The 9,063-nt window shown below is 44.4% G+C and overlaps 1 protein-coding gene across 4 annotated transcripts in view; it reads right to left on the bottom strand.

The window, feature by feature from the left end:
• nlgn2a (neuroligin 2a) overlaps positions 1-7,362 on the bottom strand; it is a 259,071-nt gene extending 251,709 nt beyond the window's left edge. For 3 of the 4 annotated variants that reach the window (XM_051722812.1, XM_051722784.1, XM_051722795.1), the window contains exon 1: positions 6,544-7,361. The gene's annotated coding sequence lies outside the window, so the exon portion shown is untranslated. Of the gene's footprint in view, positions 1-6,543 lie in introns of all 4 variants that reach the window. The other variant, XM_051722820.1, reaches the window with a different exon arrangement.
• Positions 7,363-9,063: the final 1,701 nt, after the last annotated feature.

Here is a 9,063-nt window from a genome sequence, read left to right on the forward strand (position 1 = left end):
AAGCACCTTAAGCACATAGCCTTTTTTGGGTTTGATGGTGGCTTTTGAAAGCTCCGGACCAAATTCCAGACACGAACGCCTGTATATCACCAACCCATTTGACTGAGGCCAGAGCCAACAGCAGTGCAGTCTTTAAAGAGAGCACACGTAACTCAACGGATTCCAATGTTTGAACGAGGGGCTCGTGAGGTGCTCGTGAGCTCCCTCAGCACTAGATTTATTTTTAAAAACGTGCCATTTTAGTGCATAGAGGCGTCTTGTAGATGGCTCTCTAGCCTGCAAAATGGAGTTCATTACAGACTGAGCTAGTTCAGGCTCATTCGCTGTGCTCCATTCAGGGGCCATACGTGTAGGTCCACAGCTCCGGCTGGGGATGCCAAACCGTGCCCTGCCCTTGAGAAAGCAGATCTCTCCTCAATGGTATTTCCCATGGAGGGCCGCCTAATATGTCCATCATTTCCGGAAACCATGGCTGGTTGGGCCAATTTGGCACAACCAACAGAATTGTTTCCTTGTCCTCCCGGACTTTTTCTGATGACAGAGAGAGGAGACGTACCAGGGGAAACACATATTTGTGTTTTGTCGGCCACTTGTAGGCCAAGGCATCCACTCCCAGCGGGGCTTGGGACATGGAGTACCAAACAGGACAGTGGGCTGTCTCTGTGGAGGCAAATAGGTTGACTTCTGCTTTGTCGAATATTTCCCAAATCCTCAGAACCGTCTGAGGATGAAGTCTCTATTCCCCCGCCATCGGTCCCTTGTGCAACAGCATTTCCGCTCCGCAGTTCAGATGGCCCGGAACATACTGGATGTCATGCGCTGGGAGAGGAGGTGGTGCGTACTCCACACGAGGAGGTGTTTCGCCAGGCTCATCATTGGTAGTGATCGAGTGCCGCCCTGGCGATTTATGTACGCTACCACTGACATATTGTCTGACTGAATCAGAACATGATGATTCACTATGTTAGAATGGAAAGCTTTCACCGCTAAGAAGACGGCTAGTATTTCCAAGCAGTTGATGTGCCACGCCTGTTTCGCACCTGTCTAAGTGCCGAAAGCCGGGCATCCATCGCACAGCGCACCCCAACCTGTGTTGGATGCATCCGTGGTCAGCATCACACCCTGCTGATAAAGGTTTGCAGCTGTCCATGATGTTAGAGCAGCCAGGCAGCAGCAAGTCATGGTGGCCTGACACCAGGCGTGACTCGGTACATAATGTTTGAGCCAGCACTGGAGAAGTCTCATGTGTAAAAACCTAACGGTATGATGGCAGACGCTGGGGAAAAGACTTTCCCCAGTTTGAACTGAGGCAGACACTGGTGAACGGTCTGGATGCGCTCGCTTGTGAGGTGCACACGCATGGTCATGGAGTCGAACACCCAAAAAGGAGATTTGTTGGCTGGGAGAATGTGTGTTTTTCACCCAGTTGACATTGAGACCCAGGCTGTTCAAATGGTGAAGTATCAAGTCCCTGTGCTCGCATAGCAGAGCCTCTGATCGGGCCAGTAATAGCCAATCATCGAGGTAATTCAGAATGTGCATGCCATTCATCTTCAAAAGGGCGAGCACCGCATCGACAGATTTCGTGAACGTGTGTGGGGCCAGAGACAATCCGAAGGGAAGGACTTTAAATTTATATGTCATCCCTTCGAACGCGAATCTCAAGAACAGCCTGTGATACGGTACAATTCGGATATGAAAGTACGCATCCTTTACAAACCAGTCCTGTGGGCGGATGTGCGATAAGATCTGTTTCTGAGTTAACATTTGAATGGCTGTTTTGCAAGCATGCTGTTCAAGTGTCTCAGTTCTAAAATTGGCCAAAGCCTGCCACCTTTCTTTGGAAAGAAAAGGTAGCAGCTGTAAAATCCTTTGCGGGCGTGGCAGCTCGGAACAATCTCTATTGCATTTTCTGCGAGATTGTGAATTTCTGCATGTAATACAGGCACGTCCCATGATGGAACCTGTTGAAGTGAGGCGGTATGCATGCGAATTGGATTGAATACCCGTGTTTGATAATTTTTAGCACCCAATCTGACATGCCGTGAGCACCCGCCACGCATTCACGTAATGGGATAGCAGGTGCTTTACTGTATATTTGACACTAATTGTGATAGCATGCTGCTCACCATTAGGAAGCATTTGTGCACAGTGTGTGAAATGGGGAAGCAAGGCAAATTCTCCTACCCCAGTTGAGCTTAAGTTATGGTTTATGAGCGTGAAAACATAAGAGAGAGAATTGTTTGTTTGTGATCATTATGAACAGAACCCAAAAAGGGCTCAATTCAAATGTCACAGATGCAGATAGGCCACCATCTTTCTGCATTTTTATGAGAAAATAACAGCTGTGACATTCTCTCTGTGCACCGTATGGGGAACGACCCCTATTACGTCTCTTACAAGGAGATTTACTACCTCGGAGTGCAGAATGGTCGTGTCCTGCACTGTAACGTGGAGGATAGAACGCTGTTGAAGTGAGGCAGCCGCGTCAAGAACAAGAATGTATAACCGCACAGAGCTTTTTCAGCCTTCAGCGTGCATCGAGTAGCCACTACGAGCTACACACTCTATTCAAGCAATGCAAGGAAGCATTGCAATAAAAACTCTTTTCCAGAAGAACAGCGGGGAAGGGCAAGTCGAAACATAATAGAAAAAGGCAGGAGCTGTAGATTCCTATAAACTATATGCTTCCAGGGGCATTGTTCATGCTGGGGACTGACAGCACTATTTGCGTCACAGTACAAAGATGCTAAAATATGCCTGAGAACGGTAGTTCCTCCGTTCTGGGCACGCGCAGAGGAGGCTGTGCGCCAGGTCTCAGTGAGCTACATTTGAACCTCAGGGAAGAACGACACTGCTTTCTGAACCATAGTCTTTTGACAAGAATTTTCCAGCTTGACAGGAGGCGACCACTCAAGGCTGAGTTCCTCGACAGCCCGCACAATGAGGCAGAGTAACTCATGTCATTGGCCAGTGCGTGCTCCTCACCCTTGTTGGGTGACCCGCCGAATACAACAACACCGTGCTCATTCATAGAAGGCTGGAGGTCATCACATGCGTACTGCACTGGTGAAGATGCTGTGTGGGAAGATTGAGGGGCTCATGGGGCTTGCGTCGGTGCAAGATCCTCCTCGGGTTCTTCATCTCTACCTTGGGCCCCACCGTGCTTCCTCATATGGCCCCTCAAGACTTAACACAGAGGAAGCGGTTAGGAGGGCGCGGGAGGCGGAATCGTCCCTTAGAACGAGAGCGACCCTAGAGCGGAGCATCTTGAGACTCATGTCCTCACAGTGAGGGCAGTCTGTCCCCATGAGAGCTGCTTTGGCGTGGCCCAGGCAGTGAAAGCAGCTCTCTTGTTGGTCTGATGGAGCGATGTGTCGCTCACAGGAACACTTGCGATACAACATCTTTAAAAAGACGCGGACACACAAGCGGCTCTTTAATAGAGTGTTTTATGTCACTTGGACGGAATATTACATATATACATATATATCAAAGGATACAGCTCCTGCCGGGATTCTATGGGAAGCGGGTAGATGTCTCGCTCAGCGAAGATCCCAATCCTGCGGCGAGGTGGAGAGACTTCTTCGCCGGAACACTAGAAGGGGCAGGTGAATCTTTGACTGCAGGCACTGAGAGTCGGGTGAAGAACATTCTGATGCATCTGCAAGGAATCCCGTCCACTGATGGGTGTCCGTCGACGGCGAATAGAGGGCTGATCCAGATGCGTAGTCAAGATGAGACGATGTCAGTCTTGAAGGAAGAAAATTCTGAAGAAATTACTGCTTATAGAGGTCAAATGCATGCCTAAATTGCCAATCATAAGATTCCCGTTACGATACAAGGGCTTCAACTAGGTCGTGGAAAAGGAATTTCCCCCCATAGTGTTCATTGCAATGTCAAGTGAACTGAATCGATAGGGATCTATACACTTCAACCTTAAGCTGAACAGCTCAACAGGTGCCCCACATGCTGAGGTGTGTGCTTGCGTGCGCGCACTCGTGCATGTGTGTTTTTATGAAAGATTCTTTTGAGCATCTGACCTTCTTCTAACCTTAAAACGAGAGCCCATGAAAAAGTATGTGAGGTGCTGTGAACAAAAAGACTGGAACAATCTATTGTAGAGGGAGAGAAAGAAACACAAACCAGAGGAGACAGGAGGACCATCACACCCCCGTGAGGACACAAATCTCATTAAAATGGCTGCCGAGAGGTGACATGATGGCAAGCATTGACTTAAAGCTCTGAGATGCATGACCAGACATAATCCTCTACGTGTGTGTGTGTGTGTGTGTGTGTGTGTGTGTGTGTGTGTGTGTGTGTGTGTGTGTGTGTGTGTGTGTAATTTTGTGAGAGAATCCTGCCTTTATCTCATTCCCTTTCCCATCTATCTCTGTCCCTTACATCCAAACATCACACAGATCTGATTGATATCGCTAAGAACACTAAACACCTGGATAGGTTCTGTAGACTTAAGCCTTCAAACACACACACATCAAAGCTGATGGAAATTACATGAACCAGAAGAAACCATCAAATCTGACCTTTTGACAGGCCTACCTTTTATCCCTGAGCTTAATGCTTAAATGACAATACAACACACACACATACACACACACCTCACAACCCATTCCAAGCATAAATAAATCGGATGAACTGCTCTGAATGAACAGATTCCGGGCAAATCGAAAGAATGCTGAGGTAAATATGGTGTACACAGTCCCGGCATTAGACAACAGAGAAATCAGTAACTATCAGATCAACACATGGAGATTCAACAGCCTGTGTCCAACTCTCGCTCTCTGGCTCAGTCCAGCCCATCTGTTACAGGGTATGAGACCATCCCACACACACGCACAGTTCTGTATACTATATTCTACCAGGGCATCACAAACACGCATATACATAGAGACACGCATGTAACACATGCGCACAGGCTCATATATCCTCCAATGACAAGGCCTCCTGCCTGTCTGTCTCTAATCATTCCATTGAAATCAATTAGAGCCCATTGATCGACTGCTGCTGTATGAATAAACAAGATATGCTGTCTGGTACTGCTGCTGCCTCACACTCACACAGAACATATTGAAAATATACAACCTACAGTGCAAAAAACACATTCCCTTGCTCGAACATAGTTTAAAGAATCAAGCTGGGAAGAAAAAATAACATCTACAGAAACAAATCAGTACAACACAAGGACAGTCAGCTGCATTCATCCATTACTCCCAAATGACACAGTGAGCTCCATATCTGCTATTTGGGCCAGAGAGAGAGGGCTCAGCATTCCCAGCTAACAGAACAGAGCTCTTCTGTCTCTTCTCAATTCTGCTATCCACTGGGTTTGGAATGGCCACACCAGGATAGCATATAAATGTGACCCATTCTTTCAGTTTGTGTGTATGTGTGTGGTAGCTGCTGCTCTTGCTTCGACCTCTCCTCCCATCAGATGTTGTGCACATTAGTGAACTAGCGATTACTTGTTGCTGATATACACTCACTGAGCAGTTTATAAGGAACACCTGTACACCTGCTTATTCATGCGATTATCTAATCAGCCAATCATGTGGCAGCAGTGCAATGCATAAAATCATGCAGATACAGGTCAAGAGCTTAAGTTAATGTTTAAATCAAACATCAGAATGGGGAAAAATGTGATCTCAGTGATTTCATGATTATTGGTGCCAGTATTTCTGTAACTGCTGATCTCCTGGGATTTCTAGAGTTTACTCAGAATGGTGCCAGAAACAAAAAGCATCCAGTGAGCAGCTGTTCTGTGGACGGAAATGCCTTATTGATGAGAGAGGTCAACGGAGAATGGCCAGACTGGTTTGAGCTGACAGAAAGGCTATGGCAACTCAGATAACCCCTCTGTACAAATGTAGTGAGCAAAATAGCATCTCAGAATTGCAACACGTAGTGTTCCGAATAAATTGCTCAGGAAGTGTATGGTGATAGGTTTAAGTTTTAGTGTGATTGTTAGTGTTACAGAACAACGCTGAGGAAGATACTGTTGCCTAGATCTTCAACAAGATCAATAATCAAAATTATAATAATCAAAATCAATAATCTTCAATTATACTTTTTTCCATTATGACGTCAAACCACTTTCAAATATTCAAAGAAAAGGAACCAAGCAATGAGTTGACAATGTTTTGAATATGTTTGGAATGGAAAAGGAGAACCAAGCATTTGAAACTGCCTTGGCCAACAAGGCATGAAAACATTAAATATTTTTTTACTGCTTGACGTACTAAAATGGGTCAGTATGTAGCTGCCCCAGTTCATGCAAGTGCGGATAAAGCGCCTAGTGCTCTGGATTTCGGGAAAGCAGGTGCATTCATAACAAGTTACTTGCACAGCGCAAAACCATTCAGTAAAAAAAAAAAAAAAAAAAAAAAAAGTGATCATATCATCTTACAAAAATATCAACAACAATTTGTATGTGTACTTCGCTTTTTTAAAATAGCTTAAATGGCATGAATGCACAATAAAATTAAACATCTGAATTTATGACATCTTCACTATGGAAATGGTTACCTGGGTATGAGCAGCAGGCAGAAATCGGCGGTTTGTGTATACTGAGATCTATGGTATTTCCTCGTTTTCTCAGTTGTTGTCAGCGCAATTCCATCAGCCCAAGCTGCATTCTTTCATATTTAGCGTCTCTGAATAAACCACAAGAATCTCCGTTGTCCGAGCATAAAACAGCAAGAAATGTTTCACGTCTTCTCCCCACAACACCCCGACATCAGAGACATTCATAGGAAACGATTTCAAAAGTGTAGAATTGCGTACGTGCGCCGCTCTATTAACCAAACCTGTACGTCAATGAAGTCTAGCTGAATTTGTACGTTGAATTTCTTGTTTGAAAACGACAGCCCGTTTCTCCCATCACAGCATAAGGGGAGGAAAAAATAAAATAAAACACAGATTCACTTCTACGACCTTTTAACCCCCTCTTTTTTTCTAACCAACACTATATTTTCGTTTAAACGTATTTGACGCGAGATAATCCGGTTTCCCGGCTACCAACGCTGATTTCACGCGAAGTCCTAGATGCAATCTGCAAGCATCTTCAGCATCTGATTCCTGCTTCTAAAGGCGGTCACGGTGCTCACCGGCTCCGGTGCACCGCGACTGCGATTGCAACAGTGTTCCCGTATTTCCGGGACTCTTTGCATCGGGATAGATGCTGTGCTCCTCTCTCTCTCTCTCTCTCTCTCGCTCTCGCTCTCTCGCTCTGTTTCCAAGCTGCTCTGTCGCTTTGACAACGCGCGCATTTCACACACCGGCCCCTCAGCATCCCTGCATTCCTATATGATGCATCTCTTCTGGACACACCACTACACCAGACCCCGGCGAATTACGGCGTGGTGTCGGCCGCGGTGCTGTTAAGAAGAAGGGTGTTGAGAAGAAGGGGGAATTTTATGATACGAAACGTTTTATTTCTCTCTCTCTCCTTCCTCGCTCACGAGGTCATCCTCAGCCCTGCATCAGAATGACGTCAGTGCATATTAAAGTGGCAGAATCCCCACTTGTTCTCCATTACACGATGTTCTCACCCGCGCCGGATAAATCGTTATTTAGTAGGGATGGGCATTTTGGTCATTTTGTCTACTAGAGTACTCGGGGGGGGGGGGGGGGGCAATGACATGTACATAACTGTATATAACATAACATGTCTGACATACGTCTTTGGCTGCTGTATTGCATCATGTGGTTCCAGTGTATCGTCTATTCATTATTATAGACTGTAATAAAATAATCTGTTACAAAATGTACTGATGTGGTGATTCGTGAAGCATTCCACTTGGAGAGTCGGAATTTACACCTTTCAACTGGGGAAAGTGCAACGGAATGACACTTTATGTCTGACTTCTAACTTGGAAATTTGTGCGGAAATCTTCAACTCCCCTTTCATAGAGATGCAGATGTGTGTTAAGTCACGCAAACGGCACCCAGGGCAGGGAGGTTTACAATCAGTGACAAACATTCACTTTTATTGAATAATATCCATTAGTGAGTCAAATTTCTTTTGCAGAGACAGGTGTTCAAAACACGGTTAATTACACTCTCTTTTGATTTTTGTAATGATAGCATTGCAGCATCTATATCACTTTGGTTGCTGAGATGTTGCTGACAATCAATGTGCCCCTCCAAATCACAACGTAATCAATCTCAAAATTAAAAATAAGCTCCCTCTTTGACACGTTTGTGTTTAGTTGTCAGGTTATTGTCACTGAATTTCGAATTAAGTGAAAAGTCAAATCATGCATGATCACATCGATCATCGTTTTCATGATCGATCATTGCTGCCACGTCGAAGTACTCGAGTACTCGTGCCCATCCCTATTATTTAGTTATGTGAATGACTTATTTGTTTGTACTCTGTACTCTGATGCATGTCAGTGTTCAACGGGTCATATCTTTGGTAGCCTATACAAAGGATGGCTTGTCATTCTCAGGAGTTAGTGCCATTTGTAGGCCTACCTGAAAATGTCAGGAATTTATATATACTGTATATAGATAGATAGATAGATAGATAGATAGATAGATAGATAGATAGATAGATAGATACATACATACATACATACATACATACTTATATATATAATTTTACTTGAAAAGGTTACTGCTGAACTTTCAAGAAATCATATTTTCCCACCTCAGGCCAAAAGTTGGGTCCATAATTGATAGGGACCACCACAAGGGAACATGTCCCATCCAATATTCAGATGTGTGGTTGGTCATAACGTGGTTGGAGGTGGTTTGGCAAATCTAGCAACTATGTTTTCTCATAATCAGCTGTTTTTGCCTATTTTACAGCCTAAGACTTTAACCCTTAAAAGCATTCCTTGGGTCTGTAGTGACCAGGACCCCATTCCACCTCCTGTACCTCATCCATTTTTTGGAGTTATTCCCACGCTTCTTAAGGATTCCTCAACCTTTCTCTCATGAATTGTCTAACAATAAATAATATATATATATATATATATATATATATATATATATATATATATATATATATATATATATATATATATATATATATATATA

The sequence above is a fragment of the Myxocyprinus asiaticus genome, chromosome 2 (genome assembly GCF_019703515.2).
Source record: "Myxocyprinus asiaticus isolate MX2 ecotype Aquarium Trade chromosome 2, UBuf_Myxa_2, whole genome shotgun sequence".
Classification (NCBI taxonomy): domain Eukaryota; kingdom Metazoa; phylum Chordata; class Actinopteri; order Cypriniformes; family Catostomidae; genus Myxocyprinus; species Myxocyprinus asiaticus.